General features: G+C 42.0%; 1 protein-coding gene and 1 long non-coding RNA gene across 4 annotated transcripts in view; one reads left to right on the top strand and one right to left on the bottom strand.

Moving 5' to 3' along the window:
- The window catches only part of LOC100554115 (ral guanine nucleotide dissociation stimulator-like 1), a 116,639-nt gene that overhangs the window by 60,649 nt on the left and 37,017 nt on the right, over nt 1-18,973 (bottom strand). The gene's annotated exons all lie outside the window — the stretch shown is intronic.
- Nucleotides 80-18,619, top strand: LOC134293691 (uncharacterized). 3 transcript variants are annotated; one of them, XR_010000652.1, is made up of 4 exons: nt 80-852; nt 12,777-12,863; nt 17,537-17,602; nt 17,742-18,619. It is a non-coding gene; the product is annotated as an uncharacterized LOC134293691 (long non-coding RNA). The 3 variants fall into 3 exon arrangements; XR_010000653.1 differs by lacking the exon at nt 80-852 and adding an exon at nt 10,420-10,556; XR_010000654.1 differs by lacking the exons at nt 80-852; nt 17,537-17,602 and adding an exon at nt 10,420-10,556.

Here is an 18,973-nt window from a genome sequence, read left to right as displayed (position 1 = left end):
CAGAACCAAGAACCAAACGTTGCAAACTGCAACTGTAATCCACTTGGTGCATCCCATCTCAGAACAAGGAAAGTAATAGGAATATATTTTCATAACCTGTTAAGATTATGATCCCAATATGGTTAAATATTAGTGCAGAGCAGTAAAAACGCAGAAGACTAGGGGTTTATGTGAGCAGAGGTAAAAAAGAAATTAAACAATAAGACAAAATATCCAGCCTCCCTTTCCCTTTAAAAAGTCATGCGCATAAAATAAGCATCAGAGACATCAAATAAAATAGCAAAAATATGTTTACTCACAATCTTGTATGATGATGGTCATACAGCAAAAATATCTTAGTTCCAAAGAAAAACAGTTCAGGAAACTACATATCTCTTAACAGACAGGAACATCAGCATGGCATGGTCAGGAGCGAAGAGGAAGAGAGACAGGAAGAGACATCTGTACATCACTTCCTGTGTGTCCCCAGAAAGGATACTCCCATTTCCCATTTCATATGCAAAAACCCCTAAATGGTGTCATCAACTCTGGAATGCAGCTTGTCAGGTTACTAAGCAACAGACATAACTAACTACATAAACCATCCCACATTGAAAATGCATGCATGATTGCTTAGATAACCCAACAGAAAGCAACATAAACAAGGCAAAGCCAGTCTTAACTCAGGAACAAGGATGGCAAGGTACAAGACGAAGTCAGTCTCGACTCAGGAGCAAGGAGAGCAAGGTAACAAGACGAGGTCTACTCAGGAGTAGCGGCACGGAGCAGCTTGCAAGGAACTGGAAACCTGGCTCAGTTTCCAAACAGGAGTCAAGGCTGGGAGCTGGATACTGGAACCTCTTCCGAGGAAAGGTAAAGTTGACACCGCAATGAGGAACACAAAGGGGAACACTTTTAAGGAGATTCCAAGGTTGTGAGATTAAGGGAGTGCAGTACCCACAAAACTTCGCATGGGAAAAGGTTAGTCATTATCGAGCCTCAGAGCTAACCTCTTGCTCCTTCGAACCCCTTCCTTCTTGCTCCTATCTCTCGTAAAACACTCCCTCTGATTGAAAACCCCACCTTCACCCAGGACAACACCATCTAGTGTAGGCAAGATTGCCGAGGCATCGGAATGATCTCCAATTATCGGATCCTCTTGTGTAATAATATCAGGCAGCTGCAAGGCCAAGGGGCCTCGTTCTGGGCCTGGATCCATAACATAGTCTGTTTCCAACTCCAACTCTTGATGAACTATAGGCCGCGAATTGCTGAGCCACAACAACAACTTGAATTTACATATTGGGCACCAGCATGGCAGGCAAAGACCACAAAGGGAAACAGGGTTCAAGAGGGGGAAAGTAAAAGCAGTAGGAGGGTGAGGAGAGATAATGACAAGAAATCTTGGCTGAGAACTATTTTGTATCTGGGCTCTGCTAGTTCATGTCAGCCCAATTACATGGGCCACATAACCAACCCACACAACTCTGTGAACTCCAGTTGGCTTCTGTAAATTAATGTTGGATGTTTGTTCAGATTTTATGTCATTATATAATTATTGTCCTATTATGTTGGTTCAATTTATTGATGTTAGGTTTAATTCACTGATGTTAGGTTTTGATATCATGGCAAATTACAGACTACCAAAACTGCCTGTTAGAGGAGACAAAAAAAATCAAACTTCTTGGCTAGTTCAAATGACAAAATATATTAGGAGTTCTGGACTTCCGATTCTATATTCAAATCTCCTAGAAGAACTAGAACCAAAGATTGTTGCTCAACAAATACTGGATATAGAAGCTCAGAAAGATATTGCTACCCTCACTATAGCTGGCTTATTGAAATGGCTAAGTCGTTTTAAACATACTTTTCAAACAGCCCAATATCTAAAGACAGAAATCCCTAAAAACCTCAGAAGGGTATTTACCAGAACTAGATTTGAACAGCTGGACACAATGGTCAGACATGGAAGCTTTAACCAAGTCCCATATAATGAACGATTTTGTATCTGTGGAGCGGCAGAGGTAGTCAATATCACATATGTATTGTTTAGTTGTAACCTTTTATAAGAGAAACTAATATCTCGGACCATACATTATACAAAAAGTACATTGGTATCCTTATATAAAAACTACATTTTATTGGCTGGCCAAAATGCTAAAATAACATACAAAACGGCCCTTTTTCTATTTAAAGCAACTCAGTTAAGAACTGCATATTTGGAGTCGATCAGGGTAAATTGTAGGGGTGATGCAGATATTTTATCTGGATTAGGATCTTGACCCCTTCTTAACAGCTTGCTTATTTTAACTTTGATTGTAATGTGGATTGTACGTTGTATGTGTGTGTGTTAATGTGTGTGTGTTAAATGTGTTTGTTAAATCTTTTCATATGGCCGATGGGTTAATCAATAAAATGTATCACATAATATTGTTTTCATATGTGGGTTTTTATGGGATTTTTTTGTTGGTATTTGTTTGTTATATGGAGGCATTGAATGTTTGCTATTGTATGTTGGAATCCGCCCTGAGTCCCTTTGGGGAGATAGGATGGAATACAAATAATAATAATAATAATAATAATAATAATAATAATTATTATTATTATTATTATTATTATTATTATTATTATTATTATATCTGTTTGTGTGCATATTCAAATATCTGCAGCAGTGCTTATGAGACCCAGTGCATTACAAAGAGTCAATTAAAAAATAAAATTAAAGTAAACTTCCACCGGATGCACCCTGTCCATCTTGTGGATTTCTAAATCTGCTACAAACAAATGTGTCAGTCCCACGAGGGAGCATTGACCAGCACTGACAGCTCTGTGTTTGGACTTGCTTTCAGGTATTGTGATTTTTTGCCCCACTTATTTGTCCCGGATTATGAGGTTGTCTGGAAGTGCCCTGAGGCTGGACTTAGTTCTGGTGTTGCAAAAATAAAGCCTGATCTGAGATGCACTCTAGAATATTTCATTGGAAAAATTGCTTCTTTTGTGGACTGTGGATGTATACGTGCCTTCAAGTTGCCTGTCGACTTATGGCAATCCCATGAATGTCATAGAGGTTTCTTAGACAAGGAATGCAATGTTCCCTCACTCATCGTGGGGGTTTGGTTCCAGGATCACCCGCAATAAGTGAAAATCTGCAAAGTAAGGACACTATATTTATTTTAATATTTATACATTATTTTAGTAGTTATGCACTATTTTAAGTCTTTTATCAACCAATTGTGTGTTGTTAAATCGCCTTCTCCTCCTGATGCCGCTTGGGCTCCTTTTCTCTCCCTCTGGCTTCTCCTTCTTCCCTTCCTTGGGCTGTAAATTGTAATTTTTTATGATTTATCATAGTCTTTTAGAGTTTATTGAAAAACCGCAAAACAGCAAATCCGCCAAAAGTGAACCGCGAAGTAGTGAGGGAACACTGTACTCAAAGGTGGGTTATTTATTAATAAATGCATTAAGTGCGATTGACTTACTTATTTTAAAAGGCTATCCCGCCTTTCCCTAGAACCAGAGGGATTAGATGGCAGTATAAAAGGGAGATGTTGACAAGCTGGAAAGCGTCCAGAGGAGGGCGACTAAAATGATTAAGGGTCTGGAGAACAAGCCCTATGAGGAGAGGCTTAAAGAGCTGGGCATGTTTAGCCTGCAGAAGAGAAGGCTGAGAGGAGACATGATAGCCATGTACAAATACGTGAGGGGAAGTCATAGGCAGGAGGGAGCAAGCTTATTTTCTGCTGCCCTGCAGACTAGGACACGGAACAGTGGCTTCAAACTACAGGAAAGGAGATTCCACCTGAACATCAGGAAGAACTTCCTCACTGTGAGGGCTGTTCGGCAGTGGAACTCTCTCTCCGGGGCCATGGTGGAGGCTCCTTCTTTGGAAGCTTTTAAGCAGAGGCTGGATGGCCATCTGTCGGGGGTGCTTTGAATGCGATTTCCTGCTTCTTAGCGGGGGGTTGGACTAGATGGCCCATGAGGTCTCTTCCAACTCTACTATTCTATGATTCTATGATTCTATGATTCTAAAAGGGGCCCAAGTCTGATGAAATGCAGTAGATGGTTTATTTTTATTTTATTGGTGAATCAATCAACAAATAATGAGCAGAAGATATAAGGATTACTCTCCGAGAATGGCTCTACACTGCCATATAATACAGATTATCATAGTTGATACTCCACATTATCTGCTTTGAACTGGATTATATGAGTCTACGCTGCCAAAGCAGATAATCTGGATTTTATACGGTGGTGTAGAAGAAGCCTTAGGCCCCATCCACATAGCTGCATAAGATCCACATTGAACTGAATTATATGGCAGAGTGGGCTCAGATGTGGACTGCTGCTCTTTCTCAAATGAGCTCAAGAGGGAGTGTATGGCTCTCCTCTTCCCTCTTCCTCACTTTATTCTCTCAAAAACCATATCAGGTAGATCAGGCCAAGGAAGAATGGCGGCTAAAGGTGAACTAATGAATTTCAGGGCTCAGTGGGGACCTCAACCTGGAACACCCAAATCCGTGGAGTCCAGAGAAGTTTATGCTCTTCCACACCGCCATATAACCCAGAATATCAAGGCAGATAATCCACAATATCTACTTTGAACTGTGTTATCTGAGTTCACACTGCCATATAATCCAATGTAGATTTTATACAGCTGTGTGGAAGGGGCCTAAGGCTGGATCTACAGTGCCATATAATCAATATTATCAAATCAGACAATCCAAATTATCTACTTTGAATTTATTATATGAGTCTACACTGCCATATAATCCAGTTCAAAGCAGGGCTTTATATACCAGTGTGGATGGGGCCTCAGTTTCACAGGATTCCTTTATACTTTTTTCTTATATATGTTGTATATTTTATGCAATTAATTTCATTTCTTACAGCTATGGAAACAAATGTTCAGCTTCCAAGACGTTGAGATGTGTTCATGGAAGAAGCACAAGCCAATTCCTGTTTCTATTGTTCCAGGAAGCCATAAGGATCAGGCAAGAAATATCTGTATTGCTATTTCATGAAATGAGATATGGGATTGCTGTTGGAAAGGGTGCATCAGGCATCTTCATTTTCTTATTAATGAGATTTTGCTAAGAAAGGACAAGGGGCCAAAGCTCAAACAAGTGTAGAAAAGTTTGGTGGTTTGGAGGAAATCCAAGGGCTTTACAACAAAAGAGTCGGCTTTGTGGTTTGGAGATTGGCCAACAAAACAACAGCTAATTGGGATATTGCTAATTGAGCGCTAAAACAGCTGGTTTTGGGAAACTCCACAAACTAGATATTGAAACATATTAAAATGGCTATTTATGGCCCTTCCACACAGCCATGTAACCCAGACTATCAAAGCAGAAAATCCCACAATATTTGCTTTGAACTAGGTTCTCTGAGTCCACACAGCCATATATTTCAGTTCACAGCAGAAAATATGGGATTTTATTCAGCTGTGTTAGATCCATGTGCTGGTTCTAATACAAAGTAGTTCTAATATATTTTCAGAAATAAGCCCATTGATTCAGGCATACAGACACAGAGAATGGGAAGCCTCTTAGCTCTAGTGAAGCTGCTTCTGTCTCCGTGCGTATTATATTCTTCTGAAACACATCCTCTACATGTTTAGCTCCCATTCCTACTGCTCAGTTGCTATGATAAATAGACAAATAATGTTCCTCAGACAGTTCTTCATTCATTTGCAAAATAAAGGTCACTCAGTGGCAGATGATAGCTTTCCTGTGGAGGGGAGTATTGAATCTGCTCCAGGTTTTAGGGCTTATCTACATGAGCCTCTTACTGAGCCTGGTCCAGAGTAGCAATACTCTTGACTATCCCTGTGGGTGGCTGCATCGTACCTCTTTATGGGCAGCAGACTGGCCAGCTAGGCTCAAATCAGTTTAGCCCTGTTAGACTGTCACGTTACCTTGGTGAACTCATGATGTCTCTGCAGCCAGACCTCCATCACTGAGTACTCTTGCTATCATCAGCAAGGTTAGGGAAAAGGAGAGTTTTTTTTAATCGTATCAGAAGTGACTTGAGAAAATACTGCTAGTTTCTTCTGATGTGAGAGAATTGGCTGTCTACAGAGACATTGCCCAGGGGACGCTAGCTGAGAGGCTTCTCTAATGTCCCTGCAAGCTAGAACTGATAGGCGGGAGCTCACCCTGTCTCACGGATTCGAACAGGCAACCCAACCTTCAGGTCAACAGTTCAGCCGACACAAGGGTTTAACCCATTGCGCCACGGCTCTAAGGAAGGTGTAATCTGTCTCCATTTCCCTGTGCCACACAGTGCAAATTAACAGTTTTAACCAGTTTTACTGGAAAGCCCTGGTCATCAACTTTGTGTGTGTGTGTGTCAGCACTGAGTGACTTGAGAAACTGCAAGTCGCTTCTGGAGTGAGAGAATTGGCCGTCTGCAAGGACGTTGTCCAGGATGTTTTTACCATCCTTGTGGGAGGCTTCTCTCATGTCCCTGCCTAGAGCTGGAGCTGATAGAGGGAGCTCAACTGTGCTCTCTCCAGGTTGGATTCAAACATGGCAGCCTTCATGTCAGCAACCCAACCTTCAAGTCACAAAGCTTTAACCCACTACACCACCGGGGGCATCAACTGGATGTCCAGGAATGACTTCTGGCTTGATGCAGGGTATATGGCTACTGTAGACAATCCTAAATCTGAACAATAATGGCATCGCCCAAGTCATTAGACCTAGGACTTCATCACACGTAGTAAAATCAGCATTACTACACATTTAAAAAACTACTATCAATGGAGCCTTTCACACGACGCAACCTCATACCGTGGGTTTCAGGTATTTCACTTTTTCCCCCCAAAAAATCACTAAGTCAATTGCCAATCAACTTCATTTGAAATTCCTTGCATAGAGATGGGTAAAAACATCAAATTTAACATGAGATGGGAATTCTCCATTGCCTGCTTGTAAATGTAACAATGATGTTCTGGAGGGAGGAGCTGAGATGGGCAGTATAGATTCCTTTCTTCCACCATAATATTTTTTGGGACTGAGGAGGAAGGAACGGTAATTTATTTCCTTTTGTTAACAATGTAAAGTCAATAGAGTTACCTTTTGAATTGAGAAGTATCTGTACTTATAAAGAGAAACGATAATATAGAATAATGTAGAATAGAAGAAATCCCATTGAATGTTCTCATGTTAAAAAGTACTTCTTCAAGAAAAAACACAGAGGATTTTTTAAAGTATAAGAAAATGAGGGATGAGATGGAGAAGAAATATGTCTCCCATGTGATGGGAAAGAAAATGGATAATTTGAAAAGAAAGCTGAACAAAGGAAAAGATGTGATGGGGTAGGAAAAACATTTGTTTAATTTCCAAATGAGGAGTTGCTAAGCTTAAAGGAAAAACCATGATCCCCAACACTTTACTTATCGCATGGGATAAAGTCCTTACTTTGTGGGGAGGATTCAGCATCTTGGATGGTTCCCTTAAAGCTCAGGATTTTATTACATGTGGCTGCTAAAGCACAATTCCAACAGTATAAGGTAAAAGGTAAGGTAAAGGTTTCCCCTGACGTTAAGTCCAGTCATGTCTGACTCTGGGGGTTGGTGCTCATCTCCATTTCTAAGCCGAAGAGCCGGTGTTATCCGTAGACACCTCCAAGGTCATGTGGCCGGCATGACTGCATGGAGCACCGTTACCTTCCCGCCAGAGTGGTACCTATTGATCTACTCACATTGGCATGTTTTCGAACTGCTAGGTTGGCAGGAGCTGGAGCTAACAACAGGGGCTCACCCTGCTCCCCGGATTTGAACTGCCAATCTTTCAGTCAGCAAGTTCAGCAGCTCAGTGGTTTAATCCTCTGTGCTACCAGGGGCTCCAAATGTGCCTATAGATGGCACTTATTGCAAATCATTGTGGATGTTCTGCTGTCTCATTGCACTTAAATTGTGGAACATCGCTTTTCAATGAGGAAAAACTCCATCAATGAATCTTATATTACTGTTGTTCTGCAATTGTTCTTTGTACAATATTTTCTTTCTGCTGCAATCTTGGTATTGTGAAGTAGATCCATGAGAGCACTGAAACTACTGAGCTGTGCAGTTGTATCAAAATATGAACAAAATTAAAGAAAGACATAAGAAAAATATACCGTGCATGCACTGGCTGGGAAACACATGTAGGAACCAGGGCTATGTGGAAGATAGACCATAGGAATTCTCATTGACAAAGTGCCAAAATTGCGCAATTGCGCTGAGATGCAAAATTAATTGTTCCAATAATGATGTGTTTCCCTTTGTTTAAAGAATATGATCATGATGAAACAACAAACTGGTGTGATAAAGTCCCCAAACATAGAGTGGATTCGCCATCATTGAAATACAGGGCTTCCTACTTATCCGTAGTATTTGCAGGTCAATCTTTAATTAGGAGTGTGAAACCTTTTGGCACTTAAAATGTTTGACCCCACAATTCCCAGCTGCCCTCTCAGCACGGCCAGTGGTAAGGGTTTGTACTAGTTGCAATTCCAAAATATCTGGGAGGCCAAAGGTCTTCCACTCTGTTTTAATTATCAGCAACTGCGACTTTATGTGTGAAACAGTTGGTGCTCCAAAAACATCCTGTTTTGGGGAATGGTATGAAATACTACCAATTTCCCTTAAGGCTTCTCTTTGATCAGTAGAGCATCAGATCCATCACTTGTTGCTTGTATCTTGTGCTTGGGCCAGGTATCTTCCTCTAAGGAAATTCTCCCATACCAGAGAGACCACACTCTCTCAGTTCTCAATTTACAAAGTGTCATTTCTGGTGAATGTGACTCCCCCCCCCCCTCTTCTGGCTGCATATATTTGTATTTGGAGCTCTGTTTGGAATCTGGCTGCAGGAATGCCACAGGCGCTGTCTCAGAGGTGAAACTGATAAGTATCAAGGTGACATTGACAAGGCCTGTCCAGACTTTTGTTTCCAAGCTGGTGGTGCACATGACATCAGTGATCAGAAATGCTAAAACTCTCCTTTCCTTTGTTTGTACCATAACATGAACTCAAAAGAGGTTCTCAAGCTGAAGGAAATGAGGTTTGTTTAGGAGCAAATACATATTATAGACGACAACTCTTAAGACTCTTCCAGCAAGCACGGTCACTTTCATCCAACATGGCTACGAGATTCTGGGAGATGAGGTTCTGATCATAACATTTTGAAGCGGAAAGCAGGAGAGCCAGATGTACTTTATTTATTTTGTGTCAAAAGCATTGCATAAATAAATATGTATAAAACTGATAAAGCAAAGGGAGCACAAGAAACTAAATAATTTTGGACCAAAAACGGGCAACAGCGACCACACTGTCTGTAGCTTTAAACAGTTCTTCCTCTGTTCATGAGGCAGGGCATTGTGGGCAAGCAATGAGCATACAGATGCTGAGTTGTTTGTTCTGCTCCACAATCACACAAGGTGAAGGATTTTTTTAGGTAGTGCCAACTTTGCATACTGGCGGGGTTTGGGTGCGATTGACCTTGACATCCAGGAATTATAGTTCACCCGTATTCAGAGAACACTGAACCCATCTGATGACGGATCTGGACCAAACTTGGCACACAAATTCAACGTGGCCAACTGGGGATATTGGTGGGCTTTGGAGGTGGTTGACCTTTAACTCTGGGAGTTATAGTTCACCTGTATTCCGTGAGCCCTCTCAACCCCACCAATGATGGATATGGATCAAACTTGGCACACAGACCCAACGCTGCCAACTTGGGGTGATTGAGCCTGAAAACCTGGCTCTTCCAAAAGGCCTTTGATGATTGATCCTTGCAGGCTCAAGTTGTCTGCCTACGTAACAATAGACCCACTGATTCGCCTTCTCATTATTATTCTTAGCACTTTATTGACTATGTCAGCTGTGTAACTACCTCTCCCTGACTTTGACATATTTCGCACTTTGACCCAGATCTGTGTATTATATTCCTGTTTTAACGCTTTATTTTGTATGGTGACCTTTTATGACTGTTTTTATCGATGCTGATGTTTTATTCTTGTGTAATTTGTTTTATTGTTGTTTTTGCTTCTATATTGCTGTGTCCGGGCAAGGCCCCATGTAAGCCGCCCCGGGTCCCTTCGGGGAGATGGGGCGGGGTATAAGAATAAAGTTATTATTATTATTATTATTATTATTATTATTATTATTATTATTATTATTATTGACCTTGGCATCAAAGAGTTATAGTTCACCCATATTCAGAGAACACTGAATCCAGCAAGTGATAGATCTGGACCAAACTGGGCACACGGACCCAAGATTTTTGAGAATTGCAGTTCACCCACATTTGAAAAGGGCATTGATTGTCAAAATGCCCATACATGGTCAAAAGGTCCATACATGGTCACAATGCCCATGCATGGTCACAATGCCCATATGGTCAAAATGCCATAAAGACCAGCAAGAAGCATTGATGTTCTTGGATGCAGAGAAGGCATTTGATAACATTCATTGGACTTTTACAGATAGACTCTTAAGAACTGTGGGAGTCAGAGACCAAAACACCTGGAAGGATGGAGGGTTGAAGTTGGCTCATGCCTTCTGCAAGGCAATGGGGAGGAATCTCAGGGTGAGAGCACTGTCTTGAAAACAACACATGTAATCCCTCACCTGCCCACCCACCGTTCTGCACCCCCTGCATGCGAGGGCAAGACCATCCTGTTGTTTCTGGCTTTCTGCCTGGCCCTGGATGGCCCCTTCGCTAACTGTGGCCAGTTGTGAATACTGGCATGGTTTCGGGGTGATTGTCATGGGAATCTGGGAGTTGTAGGTCACCCTTATCCAGAGATCACTGAACCCAGCAAGTGACTGATCTGGACCAAATTTGGCAAACAGACCCAAGATGGCCAACTGTGCATACTGGGGGAATTTTGGGAGGGTTGACCCAAATAGATCGGTATATAAATAAAATAAAATAAAATAAAATAAAATAAATAACCTGGGCATCGCCAGGTAGCCAAGCTAGTATGTGTATGCATGTGTGTGTGTGTGTACTGTTTAATTCATGAGTGGTCCTTCTTTCTGCCATTTGTTTTGTATTCTTACCATGTATTCGTTATCCTTAATCATCAATTTATGTATTATTCCTATCAGCCCTTTCTCTGATTTCTCCATTTTTAAAAATACTTCCCCCAAATTATCTTCTTTCTCTATTTTTTCATCATATTTCCCTTGTTTAAGTTTCCTATACAAAACATTTACCCATCTTTTCTATTATCCTGTCCATGGGAATTAGTTGCCCATTCAAATCATAGTAAAGGTAAAGGTAAAGGTTTTCCCCTGACGTTAAGTCCAGTCGTGACCGACTGTGGGGGTTGGTGCGCATCTCCATTTCTAAGCCAAAGAGTCGGTGTTGTCCGTAGACACCTCCAAGGACATGTGGCCAGCAGACTGCATGGAGCGCCGTTACCTTCCCGCCGGAGCGGTACCTATTGATCTACTCACATTTGCATTTTTTCGAATTGCTAGGTTGGCAGGAGCTGGGGCTAACAGCGGGCGCTCATTCCGCTCCCAGGATTTGAACCTGGGACCTTTTGGTCCACAAGTTCAGCAGCTCAGCGCTTTAACACACTGTGCTACCAGGGGCCCTGGTCATACATATCTTTAATTTACTTCTCATTTCCTTCCACCATTTCGGGTCAACCTCTTTCTCATATAAACTTTCAAATATGTCTCCATTTGCATCTGCAAAGGTTAGAGCCAGAATACATTGTCCTTTCCAAGGCAAAAAAGTCGTGGAGGGATAGTCTTTCAATTTTATCATCTGTCTGTCAGAGTTCCCACACAAGAAAGCTGTTTTTGTATACAATAGGAAAAGGTAACTCAGGAAACACAGAACTGTCTGGTCCTGATCTAATAGCGTTTGCCTGTTCGGGGTGGAATAGTAGGTTGGCACATATCTATCCATACACTCTGGCCCCTTCCACACAGCTGAATAAAATCCCACATTATCTGCTTTGAACTGGAGTATATGACAGTGTGGACTCAGATAATGCAGTTCAAAGCAGATATTGTGGGATTTTCTGCCTTGATATTCTGGGTTATATGGCTGTGCCGAAGAGCCCCCAGTGTCCAACTTTTACTTCTGGTTGGGACCCAACTTTTATGAAGGGCTAAACATTTGTGGTGCACCACTGGTTGAATGACATATTAATGGTCCAAAGTAACTGCATATTTGCAATTTTTTGCAGGGTAGATTAAATATCATACAGCAATGCAGCCTTGCTTTGAATAGTCCTGGAAACTACTGTATTTTCATTTGATATTTAATCTGGAATTTTTGAAATAGCTGAAATAGCTTCCCTTTACTATAGTTCCCAAAACAAACCAGTTATGCCTTGGGTGCTGGGTGGGAATCAATTCTTTCTTTGACATCAGCAATTTCATGGCAGTGTAGACTAATATAATCCAGTTCAAACCAGATAATCTGGATTTTATCTGACTGTGTAGATGGAGCCAGAGTTCAATGAAATCTGTTCCCTTGAAAGCAGTGGCTCTTAAAATACTAAACTGTTGTCTTGGTGGAGACATTTACCTTAAGGAAATATGCTGCCTATGCCAGTGGTTCTCAACCTGTGGATTCCCAGGTGTTTTGGTCTACAACTCCAGAAATACCAGCCAGTTTATAGCTGTTAGGATTTCTGGGAGTTGAAGGTCAAAACATCTGGGGACCCACAGGTTGAGAACTACTGCCCTAGGTAATACATAAAAAACAATATGTCTCTGACCAATAAGATTGTATATAGATCGTGACAATATAACTTATTTACATGTTTACAATGCTTTACAGGCTCCTCAAATCCTGTTTCCCCTGTTTGTATTTGAAAAAGAGAGGAAGAGACAGAGAGAAATCATTTCCATTGAAATGCAAACAATGGTAAGATGGAATGCATTGTCAGCTTTCCAGGGCAAATTGCTCATAGAGATATATTTGTAGCCAAGAACAATGTTTGTTTGAACAGTGTTTAAATGAATGTGAGTTGAAGAATGTTCCTCCTTTTGTAGTCCTACGATGTCCCCACTCCCCTGACATACACACTATTGTAAGATTATTAGGCAACAGGCTGAATTCTATACTAGAATTAAAATAATAGAATTATGCTGTCTTACACTGTGAAACTGGAAGCACTAGAAATCTTCTTTCTGAAGTCATAGGGCCCTTCCAAACAGGCCCTCTATCCCAGGATCTGATCCCAAGTTTTCTTTTTATCCCAGATTATCTGGCAGCACAGACTCATTTAATCCAGTTTAAAGCAGAAACCTGGGATCAGATGCTGGAATATAGGGCCTGACTGGAAGGGCCCATAGTCCTGCTTCTACCACTATCAAACAGGTTGGCCAGCTCCAAGCGCTCGCTTTGCGGAATTATAACCAGACTAAAAGTGACAACGGGGCTACTACTACATTCATTTTGAAGACTTCTGCAATGCGACTGTTACTAGGCAGAAGACCTCAAGCTTTTCTTTGTGTGTGAGTGTGAGTATGCTACGGGAACCTGCTGGGTGATCTTGGGCAAGTCACACTTTCTCAGCGTCAAAGGAAGGCAAATGAGTAAATCTTGTGAAGACAACCCTTTCTTCACCTGCCATCTGTCCCAGTTTGACAGAGACAGACCCCGTAGTCCTTGTTGCCCCACTTTTTAAACTGCTTTTGAAGTGTCCCACTTTTTGGAAAATGAAATCTCCATAACCTTTTGGAGATTTTATGATCTTTGGAAATGCATGACCTTTTTAGAAGTCATAAACTTTTGAAAAATGATACCATAACCTCTTGGTAAAAGCATGAATTGTGTCATAACCTTTTTGGGAAAATGGCATCCATGCAAGGCAACTAGGTTTCTCAGTTGTTAAATTGATATACCTAGGTATATCTTTGAACGGTTTGGAACAAAGATATGCCAATGCACAAAACACACACAGACACACACACACAGACTCACAAATATATATACACACACAGCAGAGTTTCAGAAGTGTTCCTTTTGTTGCCCAAAAAACATCTAGGTTAGGTAAAGGTTTTTCCCCTGACGTCAAGTCCTGTTGTGATCGACTCTGGGGGTTGATGCTCATCTCCATTTCTAAGCCGAAGAGCCAGCGTTGTCCAAAGACACCTCCAAGGTCATGTGGCAGGCTTGACTGCATGGAGCGCCGTTACCTTCCCGCTGGAGTGGTACCTATTGATCTACTCACATTTGCATGTTTTCGAACTGCTAGGTTGGCAGGAGCTGGGACTAACTGCGGGTGCTCATTCTGCTCCAGGGATTTGAACCTGGGACCTTTTGGTCCGCAAATTCAGCAGCTCAGCGCTTTAACACACTGTGCCACTAGGGGTCCCACATCTACTCTTCCTTAAAATATATTTGCCTTGAAATCATGCTGTCAAGAGACAAAAATATGCAGATTTCTTTAAAAGTAACATAGTTGGTTTACTCACACACTTCATGTATTCAGCATACAGGTACTTTGCTTATCAGTCCAGTAACAAATAGATTTGAAATAGTTTCTCTATGTAGGTAACACAGGGCATCATACTTAGAATCAACAGACCACAGTCCAATGGAGTTTAATGGCTTCTGTACAGCATACTGTTCCTGCATTGAATTCAGAAGCATACAGTTCTTACTGAAGTCCAAACTGAACATCTTTTAATACACTCTTCCAAACTGAACTGTTTCTAAAATGGAGTCTGAGTCCTGAACAAGCCCAGATCTGATCACATGGTTTGTAGCTCCTCCTGTTGTCGACCGCGTTTTAGGGGATCGGGGCCCTTAAGGAGAGACCCGATCCGGTCCTGAGAGAACGGACCTTGGCAGAGCCAAAAGGAAAATACGAGCCGCAATACAACCTGAAGCCGAAATGAAGAAGGTCCGCCAAAGTTGAAGGAAAATCCGCCAAGGAGTCTTTATTGAGCAATTCAGCTGAAGAGGACTCTAGTAGCGATCATTCGACTTACTAGAAGTACCATACAATCAAAATAAAGCCATATTTATACAAAATTTCAGTCTGACAGCCCCTTGAATTTCCCGCCCTGCTTCCCCGCCCATCTGATCATTGATAGGCTAGAAGGTTGAACGAGGCGGGCTTTCGTTTCCCGCCTCGCTCCGTTGGCCCAATAGGAAGCTGCCTTACGTCTCTACTCGGGCCAATCAGGAGAGAGAAGGCGGGAGTTAGCGAAACAATGAGGTGACGGGGACAGGAACCAGAGGATTAAGTCCTGCTAGACTGATTTCTAAAGGGTGCTATTTTATTAATGGCAGCAATCAAGGATGTCTGGGTTTCTGTCACGTATACAGATTTTAGATATGCCTTGGGGTGTCAGAGATGGAAGCAAAGATGGGTGGTGATGAGCCATATCGACAGGCTCTGCAGGGCGCCTTCCTGAGGTGTCCTGGATATTTCTTTGGGTGAGCTATGACAATGTTTGCCTTGGGGCGAATCACCTTTAGGTCAACAACTCCGAATTCGGTGACTCAAGCCCTATATTGTCCATGCAATTTGAATTTGATTGGATTTAGTGGTGGCAGATTATCCTTTTGTTTTTGGGAAAGGAAGCCTGGGTCATAGGAAATAGGATAGGTTCTGGGGTTCATGTTGAGTTCAAAATATTTCCTATTTGATTTCATGATTTGATAATTATATAAAATAAAATGAAAAATAAAATAAAGTTGGAATATAACCCAGGCTGGGAAAAATACATATTTTCCGGGGATTCCAAAGAGTACAAATACATATAGGCAGATAGATAGATTTCATGGAAATAAGGGAGAATTCATAAAAGTGAGTTACATTTCATAAAGGGGAATCATGAATGATATAAACAATTGAAAATATTTGATAAGAACGAAGTTCATAACATCTGGAGAACCCAGCGTGGAAATTCATAAAAGTGGAGTTTTAGCAGCATTATTTTACAATTCATGAAGTTAGCCCAACGATTTGAAATTCATATAATAGTAATTCATGAGGGTGTCCAAGTTCATAGGATATAAAAATACACGGGTACATTGGGAGAAGAGTTCATCTGTGGTGGAAGAAATTCATAGAAATAGCAAGGGGAAGAGGTACATGTGAGTTGCAGTCTTTGGAAGTATAGGATTTCATAAGTTCAGGGGTAGGTTTGGGAAAAGTGTTCTTCTCATTCATAAAATTATGAAGGTGTGAACGAAACATGGAGGGCGCCCGTCCAGGCACCCTCCTGGCAGCTGTAGAGAGGGTGAAGGTCCTTGGAGAACTATGTCTCCCCAGCAGGGAGAGCGATCCATCATCCACAGTTCACAGAAAGGACCGGTGATCTCTTAAAACCATCCCGCGGGTCGCGGGGAGAGGAAAGTCCGGGATAAGGCTGGAAAAGAGCAGTCTGGCTTGAAAAGAGCAGTCAGTTCCGTTTGACAGTCAGCTGATGAGGTGCCGAGAACTGGACCGATTTTGGTTCCGCTGGTGGTCCTTGGGTCAGGAGCCTTAGGAAGTGTTAGAACTAAAAGAAGAGTGTGCTAGGGGTAATTTTGATAGAGATATGAGCCAATTTGTATCGTCCGCCATATTAACCTATGGCGGAGGAGTCTCAGCCAGAGTTTAAAGGGCGGACGGGGTTAGTGAGAGGGAAGGGGAGGATTGCATGTAAAAAGGAGTCAAGGAAAGACACAAAATAACCAGATAGAGTGTTACTGTTACAAAATGAATGCTACTTTTATTGGGGGGATTTGTTACATAGTTCAGGGAAGGGGAAAGTAAAGAGAAAAAAAGAGCTTTTAATAATAGTCCGCTGCGGTCCCGCTCTGTTCCTTTGCGATGGATCTGCGGAACTCTCTGCTGCAGGTTCAAATTAATTTGAATGCTGGTGCCTCGGATATCACTCCCACAACAAAGAATTAAGGAAAACTGCATACCAATACACACATATGCAATACAGTAAACAATCTGAATTAAATACACAACAAATAACAAGTGGAGACTTGAAGAAGGTTGCTATTTCCAACACCACTTTCTCCTCCTCCCCCTTTCCCTTTTTTGTGTCAGCTTACTTCACTTGCTTTAGATTGAGGTCAAAGTACAAAAACAGTTTAAACTCCCTTCATTTGCACAGCAGGAGGGAGAGTTAAAAGAGTAGCCAAATTTTCCCCTTCCCAGTAAGCTCGAGCAAAAGCAAACTGCGGCAGTCTCTCCTACTTGTGTGTTCTTCCTAATTAATAACATTTGCCATTTTGATATGGCTTGATCTCACGTCCTAGTTTTTGTCTGTGAAATGTTGGAGAGTATGACCTGTCATTTCCTTTCCCTTCTCACACATCTACCATCCAATAATCTTGTGCATGGTCCTTTCTGATTTCTACCCCTTCTGTGTTTCACATTGTTCCCCAGTCTGCTAAATACAGCCTAGAAAGCCGCTGTGAGATATTTATATAATCGAAGTCCCGAGTATAACTTATGCCAGGAGACAAATAGATTCACTCTACCCTGTGCAGACCATGGGGGTCTTTCTTTGCTTCCTCTGTTCAGGTTCCCATAGTTAAGAGGGACAGGTTCATGTATCTCTCTGCTATTTTTACTCCAGAGAGAAGAGTAAAAGAAAAGTGCCTGACTTAGCTGAATCATCGGAAACAAATGTGGCAAAAACTGTGTAAGTTTCCTTATATAGCTGTTCTTGCAAAAGCTTGCCGGGGTGCTATATGTGCTAAAATTCCCAGAACATTGGAAAAGTTACTTTTTGGACATCTTTTTTCATTCTGTGATGTGGTTCCTCAAAACTTTTTTTTCAGGTTCTGGGAAGAACCGGTCAAACCACAAACAGACGAGAACAACACTTCTGCTGTTGAATTTGCTATTCAGTGAGGAGAAGTTTTCAGATGACAAGACATTCCTGGTACAATTGGCATCAACACCTAGCAGAGCAACGTCTTCCTCACTCAGTGCCTCTCTGTTTACAGTATCCTTCTGTGCAAGATGTGCACATCTGTTCTTGGGCAGGCAAATAAAGGTAGGAAGCCTTCTCCCGAGCTGGCAAAGCAGCTGGATTGGCTGGCAGACAGTGCAACCGTCTCTTTCCCACCCTGCTTGTTTTGCTGTTTTAGTTTGATGTGTCATCTTGCTAACATTCTGCTTTTCTAATCTTCTTGGTTCTGCCTGAGCATTCCTGAGAGACTATCCTAGGCTGATATTAATTCAGAGGAAGCAATATTTGAGCTAGTGTCATGCTATTTTCATGCAAAAGACAGGTTTTGAAGCCATGTATAGTCTGCTGTGCCATATTTAATTAGGTGCGCTTTTGGCAAAATATTTCTGAACAGCCACATCCTTCCGGATGGGAATTTCATATAAACTGCTGAATGGGTCTTTGGAAAGGAAAGGGTAGCTGAGCCCATGTGGTGCTGCGGTTTGAGCATTGGACTAGGACTTTGGGAGTCCTGAAGTCAAATTCTCTCTCATCCCAAGAAACTCATTAGGTGGTGGCCTTGAGCAGGTCTTATCCAGCTGGAAGTAAGGCATTGGCATAGCCTTCCGAACAAATCTTGCCAAGAAACCCTTAGAAATGATTCACCATAAGGAGCCCCCGATGGTGCAATGGGTTAACCCAGCGGTTCTCAATCTGGGATCCCCAGATGTTTTTGGCCTACAAATCCCAGCTATTTTCCCAGCTGTTAGGACTTCTGGGAGTTGAAGGCCAAAAACATCTGGGGACCCCAGGTTGAGAACCACTGGGTTAAACCCTTGTGCCGGCAGGACTGCTGACTTGAAAGTTGGGTTGCTGACCTGAAGGTTGTCAGTTCGAATTTGGAGAGGGTGTGGATGAGCCCCCTCTGTGAGCTCCAGCTCCCCATGCTAAGACGTGAGAGAAGCCTCCCACAAGGATGGTAAAATATCAAAAACATTCACTCGTCCCCTTGGCAACATGCTTGCAGATGGCCAATTCTCTCATGCCAGAAGTGACTTGCAGTTTCTCAAGTTACTCCTGACACAACCCCCCCCCCCCCCCCATAAGTCAGAGCAATTT

The sequence above is a fragment of the Anolis carolinensis genome, chromosome 1 (genome assembly GCF_035594765.1).
Source record: "Anolis carolinensis isolate JA03-04 chromosome 1, rAnoCar3.1.pri, whole genome shotgun sequence".
Classification (NCBI taxonomy): domain Eukaryota; kingdom Metazoa; phylum Chordata; class Lepidosauria; order Squamata; family Dactyloidae; genus Anolis; species Anolis carolinensis.
This window is presented reverse-complemented; position numbering and strand designations above follow the sequence as displayed.